This window comes from Mustela nivalis, assembly GCF_964662115.1.
Source record: "Mustela nivalis genome assembly, chromosome: 11".
In the NCBI taxonomy this organism is placed as follows: domain Eukaryota; kingdom Metazoa; phylum Chordata; class Mammalia; order Carnivora; family Mustelidae; genus Mustela; species Mustela nivalis.
Genome location: NC_139030.1, coordinates 11,287,388 through 11,304,623, shown reverse-complemented (window position 1 = coordinate 11,304,623; position 17,236 = coordinate 11,287,388). Strand labels below are relative to the sequence as shown.

Below are 17,236 nucleotides of genomic sequence, written 5' to 3'. Positions count from 1 at the left end.
AAGCCTAGGAGACCTGTGGGATACTATCAGTTATGCAAATATATGCATAATTGGAGTCCCAAAGAGAGAGAAAAAAAATGAATTGGGAAGAAAGAATATTTGAATGAATAAATAATGACCAAAAACTTTCCAGATTTGTTAAAAGATATGAGTCTACACATTCAAGATGCTCAACAAATTCCAAGCAGAATAAATTCAGAGGCCCATGTCTATTGAAAGCATTGTAGTCAAATTGTTGAAAGACGAATACAAAGAAAGCATCTTGAAAGTGGTAAGAGACAATTGACACTGAAAAAGGATCCAAGCTTTCTCACCAGAAACTTGTGTTGGCCAGAATATGACATAAATTTGCTGAGTGATAAAACAAGCCAACCAAGAATTCTATATCCAACAAAACTAACCTTAAAGAATGACTACAATGGGATGAAACTAGAAATCAATAAAGTAGAAAAATGGAAAGTTCACAAGTATTTGGAAATTAAACACACTCTTAAACAATCAATGAGCCAAAAAGTAAAGTACAAATGAAATAAGAAAACACTTTGGATGAGTAAAAATGAAAAAAACAACATATCAAATCATATTAGATCTATGAAAGTAGTGAAGAGACAAATTTATAACTGTAAATGCATACATTTAAAAAAGAAGAACAATTCCAAACCAATAACCTAAATTTACATCTTAAGGAACTATAGAAAGGAGTGATGCTAAACTCAAAACCACTAGAAAGAAGCCAAGAATGAAGATTAGATCAGAAATGATCTAATGAAATAGGGAGGAGTAAAACAATAGACAAAATTAAGGAAACCAAAAATTGTTTCATTAAAAAGATCTACAAAATTAAAAAAAAAAAAAAACCTTTAGTTTGACTATGGGGAAAAAAAAGAAAACTCAAATTACTTAAATTTAGAATGAAACTGGGGGGCGGGGGATGAGGGTGGAAAACCTGATCCTGTAATTCACATGGAATTTCAAAGATCCTTAAATAGACAAAAACAATCTTGAAAAAGAAAAACAAATTTGGAGAACTCATATTTCCCAATACCCAAACATTACAGAGCTACAGTCATCAGAACATTGCAGTGCTAGCAGAAGGATAGAGATGTAGATTAATGGAATAGAATTGAAAGTCCAGAAATAAACTCCTACATCTATGATCAATAGATTTTTTATAAAGATGATGAGACTATCCAATGAGGTAAGAAGAGCCTCTTCAGCAGATAGCAGTGGGTCATCTGGATATCCATGTGCAAAAGAATAAAATTGGACTCCTGCCTCCCAAAACACCCAAAGCTTGATTTAAAATGAATCAGACCTAAATGTGAAAGCTGAAACTGGAGAACTCTTAGAAGAACATGTACAGATGAATGACCTTGGATTTGTAAATGAGTTCTTAGATATGACACAAAAGCACACAGAAATAGAACAGAAACAACAGAGCAGAGGTGCACATGGAAACAACAAAATAGATAAACTGAACTTCATCAAAATGTAAAATGTTTGTGCTTCAAAAGATGATAGTAAGAAAGTTTAGGGGCTCCTGGCTGGCTAAGTTGGTGGAGTGTGTGACTTTTGATCTTAGGGTCATAAGTTGGGACTCCACATTGGGTATAAAGATTACTTAAATAAATAATCTTCAAAAAAAAAAAAAGAACATTTAAAGAAGTCCTCAAAATGGGAGAAAATATTTGCATATATCTGATTGAGGTTCTTATCCAGAACATATGAAGAACTCTTACAACTCAACCAAAGGATAAGAACACATTTTTTTTAATTGGGCGAATAATTTGAACAGACACTTTCCTAAAGTAGATCTATAAATGGTCAACAAGTATGTGAAAAGGTGTTCAATGTCATGCGTCACTAGGCAAATGCAAATCAAAACTACAATGAGATACCACTTCAGACCCACTAGGATGTCCAAAATCAAACAGATGGGCAATAACAAGGGTTGGAGAGGATGTGCAGAAATTGGAACCTTTTTACACTGTTAGTGGGAACAGAAAGTGGTGCAGCCATTGTGGAAAACAGCCTGGTGGTTCCGTAGAGCAGATAGTTATTGTATGACCCAGCAATTCCACTCCTAGGTATACACACAAAAGAACTGAAGACAGGCATTTAAATAGGAACTTATCAGAGCGCCTGGGTGGCACAGTTGGTTAAGTGTCTGCCTTCGGCTTGGGCCATGTTCTCAGAGTCCCAAGATCAATCTCCAAGTCAGGATCCCCGCTCAACAGGAGGTCCTGCTTCTCCCTCTCCCTCTGTCCCTCCCCCTCCACTCCTGCTCTTTCCACTTTCTCTCTATCTCAAATAAATAAATAAAATCTTTAAAAAAAAATAGAAACTTATCCATGCATGTTCACAGCAGTGCTCTTCACACACAATAGCTGAAAGGTCGGAACAAGCCAAATGTCCATCTACTGGGGAATGTGTGAAGAAAGTTGTTCTATCCATACAACAGAATATTATTCAGCCATAAAAAGGAAGGGAGTGCTGATACATGCTATTGCATGGATGAACCTTGAAATCATTGTGTTAAGTGAAAGAAGCCAGACACAAAAGCTCAGATGTTATATAGTTCCATTAATAGAAAATATTCAGAGCAGGTAGGCCCAGAGACAGAAAGAATATTAATGGTTGCCGGATGCTAGTGGCAGGGAGGAGGGAGCGTGATTGCTTCATGGGTATGGTTTCCTTTTCGGGTGATGAAAATATTTGGAACTATGGCAATTGTTACACAACATTGTGGATTCACTAAATGACACTGAAGAGTAGACTCGAAAATAGTTAATTTTATGTTATGGGAATTTCACCTCAATTAAAAAAAAAAAAAGACTCATCATTCCCAACTCATACCTGTGGGGTCTAAGTCACTAGGGGTGGAGTCCAGGAGTCGGAATTCTTGGAAAACTGCCAAGGTGATTCTGATGGCAGCCGGATGTGGGGTGCACTGGGCCAGCTGGGGTCCGGAGCGCGGTGGGAAGACTGGGAGGTACATTTGGGAAGGCCGGTGCAACAAGCACAGGGAGGGAGCTGGGTTTTCCTCTTCCTTTACCTCTCCTGGCTTCTCCTTGTCTTAGAAAATCAGATCCTCCTCCTTCCCAGTAACTAGAGTCTCCAGAGGCTCCCATCACTCCTCGAGAGGTTACTTCTCACCCCAGGTTGTGATTATAGAAACCGACTTCTTGTGACAGTGCACCTGCCATGAGCTCTTATTTGTGTTATTTCTTTTCTCGCCCTACAAATCTGAAAGCGAGCTATTTTCAGCCAACAGACAGGAGCTCAGGGACGGCCAGCATTTACCTAAGGCCACCTGGGCGGAGTGGAGAAGTCAGGTCCTGCCTTATGCCAAAAACACAAACCCGCAGGTCTCCTGTCAGGCCCTTGAACTTCTGCTTTTCCCACATCTCAACAGGCCAGGGTTTGGAGCTGATTTCCTGGGAAGCAGCTATTTCCATTCCCAGACGGAGAAACTGAGGCACAGAAAGGTTCCCCTGGCTTTTGTGAGGTCACTCAGTGAGCACAGGCTGCCTGGCAGGGGATTGGGGTGCTGAGTGCTGGCTTCTGAAAGCCTCTGTGGGACTTGACAAACTGTTTGACACCTGGCGGGTCATCTGTGACACCCTTGTCTCTATATAATGAAACCACTTCTGGTATAAACACCTAATGGGGAAATATTGATGACCAGAAAAAAACACTGAGTGAAAGCTTCTTATTGAAAATTACAGGGGCGCCTGGGTGGCTCAGCCAGTTAAGCTTCCGTTTCTTGGTTTCAGTTCAACACAATCGCATGGGCTGTGGGATCGAGCCCTGCAATGGGTCCCTCGCTCACTGGGGAGTCTGCTTGAGATTCTCTCTCTCCTTCTCCTTCTGCCCTCCTCCTGCTCTCTCTCTCTCTCAAAATAAAGAAATAAATCTCTTTTATTTTTTTAGCGAAAATTACATATGCACACACAGTCACACACACACACACACACACACACACACACACATAATTATTCAGGTAAAGAAAATTTCAAAAAACCTACTAAGAAAAGAAATCAAATATAACAGTGCTTCAAAGAAAAAAAAATCAACAGTTCATCTTAGCAATTTTTTATATCCACCTTGCAGTTTGAACTTTGATTCTTTAGTAACAGGCTGAGGTAATAATATTTTCCATAAACAATTGTCTTGTGTCTCATAGGTGGCTTTTAATAAAGCAAAAACATCTGCAAAGGGTACAATTTTAGGTACTTACAGATGCAAACAGTGACATACCATTTTATGTTCCTGATTTATTATTTAGCTTTAAAATGACCAACAAAGTATAAAGTTACATCTTCAAGATCTATTTCAAATTCTGCCGGTTATTTCACATATGAACTAATACCTGCACTCACCAAAAACACTACAGCTCCCTGCGCTAAAGGACTGGCTTTGGATTTTGGATACTAAATAGGCTTCTAGTTCCAAAATTTGGTTTCTACAGTACGGGGCTGGAGCAGTTCATCCCAGCAGGAGCTGGAAACATATATTGTGCCTGAGAGAAGCTACGGTGACCTTAAATCATGGGAGCTTACCTTCTACAAGGCAAATCCTATATCCGAGTCCGTGCGTCAGGGCTGACGCATCACGGGAGTCCTCAAACACCCCTCTGCATAGAAACTGATGCTTATTACAGCGTAAGGAATAAAAATGTGCTCATTTGAAGCTTATGCATATAGGATGGAAACCTAACCAGAAAAATGATTCAGAAGCTAAAGTGACAAAAGATTTTTTTTTTTTATAGACGAAAATGTTGTCATTGACGTTGTTTAGAATTGCCAGGGTGGGGGACAGTCAGTGTGGATCCACTGTTGGTGTGTTGCGTTGATGTTTTGACACCTTTCATAGACCGTGCACCCAGCTGGTGTTGCCTTACCCAGAGGCGATCCCTCCCTGCCCCCTGCCGCCCCCTCCCCCCCCATCCTGAGGAAGTGTCACTTCATGTCTAAACACCTGGTGCCGAGGGGGGTAAGATGAAGGTAGGGCCCCTTCCTGCTCTTCCAGAAACACCCATTCTTTGGACCCTGGGGCCCTCGGTTCAGCTGTGTGCCAAGTTCACTGCCCCTTTTCTCTCAAATACTGGCCTGCCCTCATCTTTCTCTACAGCTCAGGCTGGCCCTGCACCTGTGGTCACGCAGGGCTCCACAAGGGCTCCAGCTTATCCGGCATGGAGTCCCCCTGAGGTTTCGCTAAGAAGCGCTCAGTGTCAGGTTCTGTCCCAGCTGCACACCAGCGTGTTCCCCTAGCACTGCTGATGAGAGGAATGCAGGGGGAGAGGGGGGCACAAACAGTGGGAGAGCCACAAAATGGCTAGACATCTGGACAGCCTGGGGGTTGCTTTCCAATCCTTCTAAGTGTGCCAAGCCTGTTGCTCAGCACCCCTCCGGGCAGACCATGTGGTTAGGAGGTAGAGGAGGGATTAGCACTCTGCCCCCATTAACTTGTCTAACCCCCTGCCAGACACGGTCTAGCATGACCTCATTTCAGACTCAACAACTGTCCAGGCGGTGGGGTGGCAGCGGGCCAGTGTCCCTTCCCCCACCGGCCAGGTAATAAAGAGGCCCTTGTAAGGAATAGAAGGTTCTCCAAGGACATGTGGGGGCACCTCAGGGCACTTGGAACCCATGGTAGTGGAGTTTCGAGAGCCTCTTGGCCTCCTGCCTCCTCTTCGGCTGGTCTGTTCCCCTGCTCCCCACCACCCCCACTCCACTTCCCTCCGGGCCTTGTCCCCTGCCTGCTACCAGCCTGCTTGTGTTTGCTGCATGGCCCCAGCAGGGCTTTCTCCGTCTCAGCCTTCTGCTAACTGACACCTTCTCTTACTTCAAAATCCCAGAGAAACAATTCAGCTCACAGTGGCCTCTGCTCAGTTCTCACCAGGTGGCCAAGGTCATTGCCCTGGTAGGGGCTCAAAGGCTGGACATAACTGTCCTGTCTAAGGTGGGGAGGGGTCCTATTGTGATGTAGAGATGTAGAGAAGTCCAATAACTTGCACCTGGGCCCACTGAAAGTGCCTTCCAGCACCGCCCCAATCTGCCACCCCAGCCTACGTCCCGCTGTCCCCACAATGTCCTCTCCCTGACCAGGAAACGACGCCCCTAGAGGGTGGCAGCATGTGGCTTCCTAGTGCCTGGTACTGGCTCCCTCCAGGTGATGTATGCTTCGTGGTAAGACTTAATAAGCTGTTGGAGGTTGTCAAGGGAAACCACCCGTGCGTAAATATTAACTCTGTTGGGCAGAGTACCTGGAGTGGGATTTTATTTCTGCTGGGCATTATTATGGGTATTGATTTGAGAATCTGAAAATTCAATAATACAGATTAAACCTCCCAAAGAATGAGCACGGACCACCAGCCTGTGTGAGTGTGAGGCAGGAGGGCGGGGTGGGTGGAACAGACAGCAAGGCTGTGGCAGACCCAGAAGGCTTCAGGAACAGGAGCAGGGCCCAGCTCACTGGGGACCTCCCCCAACCCCCAGGCTGCCTGCCAGCTGCCAGTCCCCATCCTGCCCCGGGAGCTGAGGACACAGATGACTGAAACACCGTCCCTGTCCCTCCGTCTCCAGGATACCTGAACCGGCTCTGCAGGAAGCCAGCATCATGGGCAAATGAAAGCAGGAAAGTTTGGGAATTTTAGATGAAAAGAGACCAGAGAGATCCAGCAACCAAAAGTTCACCTCACCTGAATTCTGGTTCAAAAGAAAAAAAAAACAGAAACAGACAAACAAAAATCAGCTATGAAGGTCAGTCCTGGGACAATCGGTGGTATTTGAATACCCACTGGGTCTTAGAAGATACTAGAGAATTACTCTTCACTTTTTAGGTGTGATCATGGTTTTGTAGGAAAATGTCCTTAATGATGCTTTTGGTGGTCACAATCGCATTGCTACTGGTACCCATCAGGAAGGGAACACGGATGTCACCAAACGTCGTGCAACGCACAGGACAGGCCCCCATCCCCCTCCTCTGGAGCAAAATGCCAATGGTGCCAAAGTTGAGAAACTTGGTTTTTACTGACAGTAAAAAATAAACAAAGAAATAAGTCAGTCGAGGTGGGGGAGGGGAGAATGAGCCTCTTGCTTATCATTGGCCACTGAGTGACTGTGATAGCTTGGAGAGGGAACCTGCGGTGGAAATTCATCAGAGTGCTACTCTGGGCAATGACAGTTCCCTTAAGAATCACCAATGGAGGGGCGCCTGGGTGGCTCAGTGGGTTAAGCCCTGCCTTCAGCTCGGGTCGTGATCTCGGGGTCCTGGGATCAAGTCCCGCGTCGGGCTCTCTGCTCGGCAGGGAGCCTGCTTCTTTCTCTCTCTCTCTGCCTGCCTCTCAGTGTACTTGTAATTTCTCTCTGTCAAATAAATAAATAAATAAAATCTTTAAAAAAAAAAAAAAAAAAAGAATCACCAATGGATGCTAAATCCAAGGGGCAGGGAACGGGGACAAGGAGCAGGAAGTTTGCATGGTCTAGAGCAGCCCCCATAGACTGCTTCTTGATTGCCAGGGCAAGGAAAAAATACGTAGTTGAGAACTCCCGCCACATCTGGGGTTAATCCAAATTAATGTCACCACGAGGTGCAGAGGGCCAGCCTGTGGCCCCGGCTGTAACATTCTGAGAAGAACACAGCCTCGTGTAGTGCCCCAGTCGGAGTCGCGGGACCTGCCCCTCACCGAAAATGAGCAACATCCTTTTTTTTTTTTTTTTTTGAAGGCCTCTAGTTTTTCCAAAATGTCAACTTCATATTAGGCAAAAATAAGTGCTGAGGAGATCCTCCAGATGAAATGAGATCACAAGACATGACCACCAAAGGTCATCCTAGCCTGGATCCCACACTCGTAGGGAGAATAAAGCGATAGAAAGTCCCGGATCACTCGGCAAAATTGGAACGTGACCACAGATCTAAGTATTTGATCTATTTAAGATTTCTTGAGGTTGCTAATTATACAGTAGTCATAAAAGAGAGTTCATTCTTAGGAACTCTACCCTGATTTTTTTATTTAGTATTTAAGGGTATTTAAGTGTATTTAAGGGTAAAGGGGCAATGATGTATACAACTTACTCCAAAATGGTTCAGAAGAAAAGCCTGCGTATGTACATATTTGCATATGCAATATTCACTACACACACATGCACGTGTACATGCACGCGCGCGCACACGCACACACACTGTGGCAGGCTAAATAATGACCCCCCCAAAGCATCCGTGTCCTAATCCCAGAAGACTATGGATGTTATCTTCTTTTTTTTTTTTTTTTAAGATTTTATTTGTTTATTTGAGAGACAGATCACAAGTAGGCAGAGAGGCAGGCTGGGGCAGGGGAAACAGTCTTCCCGCTGAGCAGAGAGCCCAATGCAGAACTTGATCCCAGGATACCGAGATCATGACCTCAGCCAAAGGCAGAGGCTTAACCCACTGAGCCACCCAGGCACCCCTGTATGTTGTCTTCTATTGTTAAAACAAAAAACAAAAAAACTTTGCAAATGTTCATTTAATGACCTTGAGATGGGAATATTAGGTGGGTCCTAATGTAGTCAGAGGGGTCCTTATGGGAGTGAGGCAGGAGGTCAGAAAGAGCAGCAGGAGATGTGACCACGGACCCAAGAGGCTGACATGAGGAAGGGGCCTCCAGACGCTGGAAGAGGCAGGAAATGGATTTTCCCCCGAGACCTTCAGAAGGAACCAGTTTTGCTGACACCTCGATTCTCACCTGGTGAGATTGATTTGGGGTTTCTGACCTTCAGAACTATAAGAGAATAAATATATGTTGTTTTAAGCCACCGAGTCTGTGGGAATTTGGTATAGTGGCCCTCGGAAATGAACATATATATACGTGTGCCCATGGGCTTGTGTGTGTGTATACACAACTATAAGTTGACCCTTGAATAACATGGAGATTGGGGTACCAAACCCCTCCCCTGCAGAGTTCTTGGATCCCCCAAGGACTTAACCCATAGCCTACTGTTGACCAGAAGTCATACCAATAACATACACGGGTTATGAACACCTATTCTTTATGTTTTATATATTATATGCTGTATTCTTACAATAAAGCAAGACAGAGAAAAGAAAATGTCATTACAAAAATCATAAGAAAAAAAAGAAAATCATAAGTAAGAGAAAATACATTTACAGTGGATGGGTGTGTTTATTGAACAAATCCACTCTTAAATGGACCCATTTGGAATAATCCCATATTGTTCAAGTTTCAAATGTACACACACACAATGTCCACAAACACAGTTAATCCACATTGTTCACAGATTCTGTATTTGCAAGTTTGCCTACTCACTGAAATGTGTTTGTAACCCCAAAATCAACACTCAGCCTGTTTTTTGCAGTCTTCTGCAGCCTTTTGAAGAGTAGTGGGAAGTGCAAGTCACCAAGGCACACGGTTCAGTTGAGGTCAAACAAGGTCAACCTCTACTTTCTTGTTTCAGCTCTTCTGCTATAAACCAGTGTCCTTTTTAATCTATGTCTGTTTAATACTATGTTTTTCACATTATTGTGCTTTTTGTTGGTGATTTTTGCTACTTAAAATGGCCTTTATTTTTTTTTAATTCTATGTATTTATTTGACAGAGAAAACAAGAGAGCACAAGCAGAGGGAGAGGCTGGGGAGAGGGAGAAGCAAGTTTCCCACTAACCAGAGAGCCCAATGTGGGGCTCGATCCCAGGACCCCAGAATCATGACCTGAGCTGGAGGCAGACGCTTAACTGACTGAGCCACCCAGGCACCCCTGAAAATGGCCTTTACATGTAATTCTGCAGTGCTGTCCACACTCCCAAGTGCAAGAAAGCTTACAGAAAAACACGTGTTAGGTCAGCTGTATCCAGTCACAAGCTGCAGCGCTGTTGCCACAAGTTCAAAGTTAATGAATCAGTGATGCATATCAAATAAGGAATCTTTAAACGGAAACACACACAAAACAAGGTGACATGTTAACTAGTTGAAGAAAACATAACCAGAGGCTGGAGGGAACCTTGCCAAGTATTTCCCCAGGAGCAATGGTTCAGTGTTCACTAATTCAGCGTTCATGACCACTTGATAGAATAAAACTATTGGGAATTATGAGAATCGATGAGAGATAGATGGATCGATAGATAGATGGAGAAAAGAAGGGAGGGAAGAAGGAAGGGGAGGGAGGGAGGAGGGAGAGAAGGAGGGAGCCCAGGTGATAAAGCAAAGGGAGCAAATGCTATCAATGGATGAATCTGGTTTAATAGTATACAGGGAATCTTCGTATTGTTCCTGCAACTTTTCAGTAAGTCTGAAATGATTTCCGGATAAAATGTTCAAGGAAAGAGTGGCTGTGTCAAGTGTCTGCTTCCACATGTCTTGGGGTGAAGTCAGAGCTGCAGCACGCCCTGCTCAGACAGGTGGTATGTTCAGGAAAGCCCCATGGTGGCATCAGGGCAGGTTCTCCTGAGGAGCAGACCCGTGGGAAAAGGTCCAGTGGCCTCCTCTGAGGTCCCATGGCCAGTGAGTCAGCAGCCACAGGGGAGAAGAGAAGGATCAAGGAACTGTGGTTCCCCATGGAGCAGGCCAGCTGGCCGCCCAGAGCTGCATCTGTGCTCATGAAAGCCGTCAAGAGAGGAACAACCCAGCACCATCCCTGTCTATGGTCCCCTGGGCCAGGAGAAGCAGGCAGATAGCTCAGCCAGCATCACACTCCTTCTGAAGTCCCATTTAACTAAGGGGCTCCACCAGCCACCCAATTGTCCCAGCAGGAAACCTAGCCACCAGCCCCGTGCGCTCCTGCGCCCTGCCCCAAACACAAGCTCCGCAGTTGCTCTCATTCTCTGCAGGTGCAACTGCCCAGCTGACATGTTTGCTTGCCTAATCTCATCTCAAATACAACATGTTCAGAAGCATATTCTTGGATCCCCTTCCCCACCAATCCCCAATCTGGCTCTCTCCCTGTTTTCCTTATTGATGGTTGTGCGTACTAGTTTGGAATAGTTCTTTGGTCTCTGGGTTTTTGTGTTGTGTTCGTTATACTACTTTGTCTGGTTTCTGGTAAAATTTACTTACAGTAAAATGCACAGTTTGTAAGTGTTAAAAAATATATATGTATATGTGTGTGTATATATATGTATACACACATATATTAAATATTTATATATTTAAGTCATCTCTATACCCAGCAGGGTGCTTCAACTTACAACTCCAAGATCAAGCGTCTCATGTTCTTCCGACTGAGCCAACCATGTGCCCCAAATGTGATATATTTTAACACATGCATACACCTGTATAACCAACATCTCAGTCAAGGCATATTTCCATCACTCCCTTAAGATCCTTCATCTTTCCTTTCCGTACCTCTTTGATTTTCATATCAAACCAATGTTTGATTTGAAAGATTGTTTTTTAAGTAATCTCTATACCCAACATGGGGCTTGAACTCACAGCCCCCAGATCAATGTTAATTTTCAAGTTAAACCAGTATTTATGTTAATGCTTTCCTATGGCACCTTACACCTAATCATGATTACTATCTTTTTATATATGATGGGATTTGCTTTGTTAATATTTGTTAAATATGGTAGCCAGGTGAAGAATGATCCCCATTGATATCCATGTTCTAATCCCTGGAACCTGTGAATGTTAGCTGATCTGGCAAAAGGGACTTTGAAGATGTGATTGAGTTAAAGATTTTGACTTGGGGGATTATCCTGGATTATCTAGGATGAGCCTTAAATTTAATCACCTGGGTCCTTATAAGAGGGAGGCAGAGGGAAATTTCACCCCAGAAGAGAGGGTGATGTCATCAAGAGGCAAGAGGCTACATGGTGGGTGGTTTGAATGTGGAGGAAGAGGCCAGAAAGATAGTGTCAAAGCTGGAAAAGAAAAGCACATAGATTCTCCCCTAGAGCTCAAGGGAGTTTGGCCCTGCTGATGCCTTGATTTCAGCCCAGTGAAACTAATTTCCTACTTCTGACTTCCAAGTCTGTAGGAGAATAAATGTGTATTGTTTTAAGCCACCAAATCTGTGGTGATTTGCTGCCACAGCAATGAGAAACACACACAAGAATTTTTTCTCAAAGAATTTACTTTTTTAAGTAATTTCTTTTTTTCTTTCTTCCTTCCTTCCTTCCTTTCTTTCAAAGATTTTATTGATTTATTTGACAGAGAGAGACACAGCCAGAGAGGCAACACCAGCAGAAGGAGTGGGAGAGGGAGAAGCAGGCTTCCCACTGAGCAGGGAGTCTAATGTGGGGCTCAAACCCAGGACCCTGGGATCATGACCTGAGCCAAATGCAGACGCTCAATGACTGAGCCACCCAGACACCCCGTATTGTTTCTTTCTTAACTTCCTGATAGAATTCACCAGTGAAACCATCTTGCCCTGGAGGAGTTTTTGTGCTTGTGTGTGTGAAATAGTTTTAATAATTATATTTTAATTAATTATTAATTTAATTTAATTAATTTTAACATATAAATATACTTTATAATATATGTATTATATTATATCAGATTTTCTATTTCTTAATGAGTCAGTTTTTAAAGATTAATTATTTGAGAGAGGGAGCATGTGAGCTGGAGAGCAGGGGGAGGGAGAGGGAGAGGGAGAGAATTCTCAAGCACACCCCCTGCTGAGCATGGAGCCCATCTCGGGGCTTGATCCCAGGCTCCGGAGACCATGACCTGAGCCAAAATCAAAAGTCAGACGCTCAACTGACTGAGCCACCCAGATATCCCTTAATGAGTCCGTTTTGATAAGGCATGTCTTCCGAAGAATTTGTCCATTTCATCTGAATTGTCAAATTTATTGGCATCAAGTTGTTTATGATATTTCTCTTTTTATATGTTTAATGTCTGTAAGTTACGCAGTCTTCTAAAGATTTTATTTATTTATTTGACAGACAGAGATCACAAGTAGGCAGAGAGGCAGGCAAAGAGAGAGAGAGAGAAGCAAGCAGGCTCCCTGCGGAGCAGAGAGCCTGATGCGGGACTCGATCCCAGGACCCTGAGATCATGACCCGAGCCGAAGGCAGCGGCTTAACCCACTGAGACACCCAAGCGCCCCTGTAAATTATGCAGTCTTATTTCCTTTGTCCTTTCTCCTACCGGTAATTTCCATTTGCTCTCTTTTTTCCCTTGACCATTTTTGCTAGCAGCTTATCAGTTGGATTTATCTGGTCAAAGAACTGACATTTCTTCTTAGCTTCTTAAGGTAAATAATTAGTTCATTGAGTTTAAACTTTTCTTTTTTCTAATAGGTTTCTAAATTTTTTTGAAGATTTTATTTATTTATTTGACAGAGAGACAGTGAGAGAGGGAACACAAATGGGGAGTGGGAGAGGGAGAAGCAGGCTTCCTGCCAAGCAGGGAGCCTGAAGTAGGATTCGATTCCAGGACCCTGGATCACGACCTCAGCCAAAGGCAGACTGAGGTGCCCCTGTTTCTGATGTTTTTAAAAGAAATTTCCCAGGGACACCTGGGTGATGCTATTGGTTAAATGTCTGACTCTTGGTTTCAGCTCAGGTAATGATCTCAGGGTGTGAGATCCAGCCCCGCTTTGAGCCCTCGATGGGGCACTGCACTCAGCACAGAGTCTGCTTAGGACTGTCTCTTCCTCTCCCTCTCCCGGACCCACTGTCACTCTCTCTCCTTTTCCCTCTCTCAAATAAATAAATCTTTCAAAAAAAAAGAATTTCCCTTTAAGTACTGATTTAACTGCATCCCACACATTTTGATATTTTTGTTCCTTATTCAGCTAAAAATGTGTTGGGTTTTCCTCATGATTTTCTCCTTGACCCATAGGCTATTGGTTATTTACAAGTGTGTTAAAAATCTAAAACCTGGGCAACTTTCTAGGGTTTTTTGTTTTTTGTGCTTTGGGTTCTTTTTTTTTAATTTGTTTGCTTGCTTCCTAATCTAATCCTACTGTTGTCAGAAAACATATTCTATAAGATTTCAATCTTTTGAAATTAATTGAAACTTATTTCATAATGTATCAAATGGGTCTGCCTTTGTGAATATTTATATGAGCTTAGGAAGAACATGTATTTCACACACTGCTCTCACTCGAATCCAGGTCAGCTACTTAACCAGCTGTGTGAGTGAAGCATATAATCTCTCTGAGCCTCAGTTTCTCCAAATATAAAATGGGAATAAATGATGATATTACTGATCTAAAAAGGTTGCAGTTAGAATGCACTAGAAAGCTTTGAGCACACAGCTGTTCTCCACTTCCTCCTCCTCTTACTTCTCATGGTTGTCATCACTGTTGTGACCATAATCATTGTTGTTACTCTTGTTATTATATAGTTGCCATTATCTTCCATTGAACTTCTGAGGTTGCTATTATACCCTGTCCCCAGGAGAGGAGTTGACAGTGTATCATTTTACAGTCAATTATAGAATCTTTCTTACCACGATGATTATTCTTACCCTCATAACTAATTCAGGTGTTTTACATTTACCCAGAGGCTACTGTGGAAGGAGACACCCACCCCATCCAATTCTTGGAGCCACAGCAACGGCCTGGTGCAACGTGGTGTCACAGCCAGCGCGACAAATCGACCAGGAAAATGTGAGGGCTAAGAGGATGGTGAAAAGAAATTAAGAGACAAAGAGATGGGGGCAGGAGGGACACTGAGGATGATGTCCAACAGTGCTGATTTTATTCCACAGCTTACAAGCATTTATAAGGCAGACCACAATAGGAGGAGTAATACATCAGTACCTAGTCAGATGACTGCAAGTTTCTATAACAAGTTTACATTAACTACAAGCAAACCTCGTGATGCCAGGTAGTTTCAGCTAAAGCCATTAGCAAGACAATCAACCAGGGAGTGGGTTATAGGAGGTACAGGAACAACAAGGACCACCTAAAAATTCATGACCCTGACCACACTGTTCCCTTCTGTAGGGGGAGTGTATGGGAAGTCACGTAGGCGAGCGCACGACGTATCCCACAGACCCTTTTCTCAGTGTTACTCAACTTTCCCATCCTTAACCTTGTCAAGGTATCCGGACTTCGAAGGAGACACAAGTCAGGGCCTGGTTTGATCCTCGACTCCAAACGTGCCGTAGCCTCCAACAAAGTGGTAAGGTTCGCTGGGCTGCCCAGCCTTCTCAGGATACCTGTGTTTAATATCACAAACTTCTCATTCCTGAGTTCTGTGATTTGGGTGCTTTTGGGGTGGCCTAGAGGGTGTGGCTGTGGCTAATGATTGGGAGGGCACCCACAAGGGAGGTCCGGAGCCCTTGCATATGAAGGGCTGTCAGTTCCCTTCATTTGTGCCAGGTGATCTGTCTGTGACATCTCAGGCTATAAACCTTCTCTTCCAAAATTGCTTGTCCAGGGCTCCTTGCCTTCCGGCATTTGAAGGAACAGAAGAGAGATCTGAGCCTACACCCAGTCTCATTCCTTGAGAGGTAACTCTGATTTTTCCACCTAGTGGCTTGAGAATTTTTGTCTTCCTAATGTAACTCCAAAAGTTTTGCAAGGTAGGAGAGTATAAACATTCATTTTTCCTGATTGATTGGCCTTCACTTTTCAATGATTTTTTTTTTTTTTTTTTGGATCCACATACACACTCTTTAGCTGGGAAATCTTTTTCTGAGACTATATTTGATCGCTACTTCTACACTTTCATTCATCCAAGAGCTATTGAGAACCTTTGTTCCTGGCCCTGGGAATACTGCAGTGAATAAAATAAAATTCCTGCCTCGGGGAATTTACAGATTGTAGGAGGCACAGTCAATAAGCAAGTGAAAACAATGAACAAGGGCTCCAGGCAGCAGGCGGCAGCAGGCAGGGCTGGGGAGAAGAATAAAGCAGAGAGAGGGGTTGGGGAGGATGAAGTTGGGCAGGGAACGTCTAACTTGCGGGGATTTCAGCAGAAGCTCTTTCCTTAGGAACATGTATTCTAAGTTCATGATGAAATTGACTCAGTTCTCTGCCCTCAACGTGCAGTTTACCAATTTTTTTTTATCACTCACATTGATTTTCCCCCTTTTTTCAGCGATCCGGACGCACTTGCCAAGTTGATCCTCCACACCATCAATTCCACTGCTGTCGCTATCCCCTGTGCCCTTTACTGCCCCTGGGGAGGACTGGAATCTGCCTTCCACCACACCCTGACCTTGGACACAGCCCCTCCCCACCTCCAGGTTTCCTGTTCTTGTCTTGTGGAGGCGGCGGTCCCGGGTGGTCTCGGGCATCATCTTGAGACTGCCAGACAACTTGCTGAGATTGTATCCTGACTCTTGCAATGAGCCGTTTTGGGGAGCCTTCTTCCTCTGAGTCATCAGAATGATTTTGACTTTCTCTGGCTCTGCCGTATTTTTCCACTGGTCCCATAAAGGAATCTGCCTTTCTCTGCTCGCCTTGAATGTGGGTTATGAAGTCCCTCTGTGTCCCCTCTGGTGATAGTCCCCGGCAGGATGGAGCACTGCCTTTGCCCCACTGTGTCAGGTGCACTGTGGAGCTGGTAAGTCTTCCCAGGGCTGGCTGGCTGGGGCAGGTGGGGAACATGGTGCCCCGTCATAGCCCTAGGAGCTCAGGCAGCAGGACAGCTCTGTCTGGAGACTCTCCACTGCCTCACGCAGTCACACCAAACAGATGGAGCCCCGGGGAATCTCCCAATGGCCAGAAAGCCCTGCCTCTCCGGTTCCTATCTCTGCCCCGAAGCTAGCACTTGACTGGTAGGAGAGAACTCGGAGGGGCGGATAATTGCACAAAACCACAGACGGTTCTGCCTTGAAGTTTCTCTTCCCGGAGCCCCCAGAAGCCCCACAGCTGGAGAGGTTATTTATGTTAACCTCTTATTTAGAAATTAAGCTCCGATTTGGAAATTAAGGATTGTAATTTAGCATTAACCCAGATGTCAAGATATAATGAGACACTCTGTGGGGGAAATTGAATTCCATATTGCCAAAGACCCATTTTATTTATAATAACCAGCCACTCACATCATGCCAATATTGATGGATCATATGTTTAAAATTTTGATAGCTCATTCATTTCTATAATTACATTTATTTCAAATTAAATAAGTCTCGCACACCCTTGATATACAAAGAGACAAAATTAATTTGTGGATCAGAATTAACCTGCCATTCAACCCCCGGAACTGTCCTTTCTGGAAGCCCTTGGAGAACTATATTCTGCCATTTCACAGAAGGTGATTTGCATATGAACCACTTTTAACCTGGAAGGGTCTTCATCCTTGGGCTAGGAGGGAAGTGTCATTGCGAAGGGGAC

The 17,236-nt window shown here is 43.9% G+C and overlaps 1 long non-coding RNA gene across 1 annotated transcript; it reads left to right on the top strand.

Moving 5' to 3' along the window:
* Nucleotides 1-6,056: 6,056 nt before the first annotated feature.
* LOC309844463 lies at nt 6,057-16,354 on the top strand. Its single transcript, XR_014300712.1, has 4 exons — nt 6,057-6,174; nt 6,588-6,764; nt 14,452-14,557; nt 15,996-16,354. It is a non-coding gene; the product is annotated as an uncharacterized lncRNA (long non-coding RNA).
* Nucleotides 16,355-17,236: the final 882 nt, after the last annotated feature.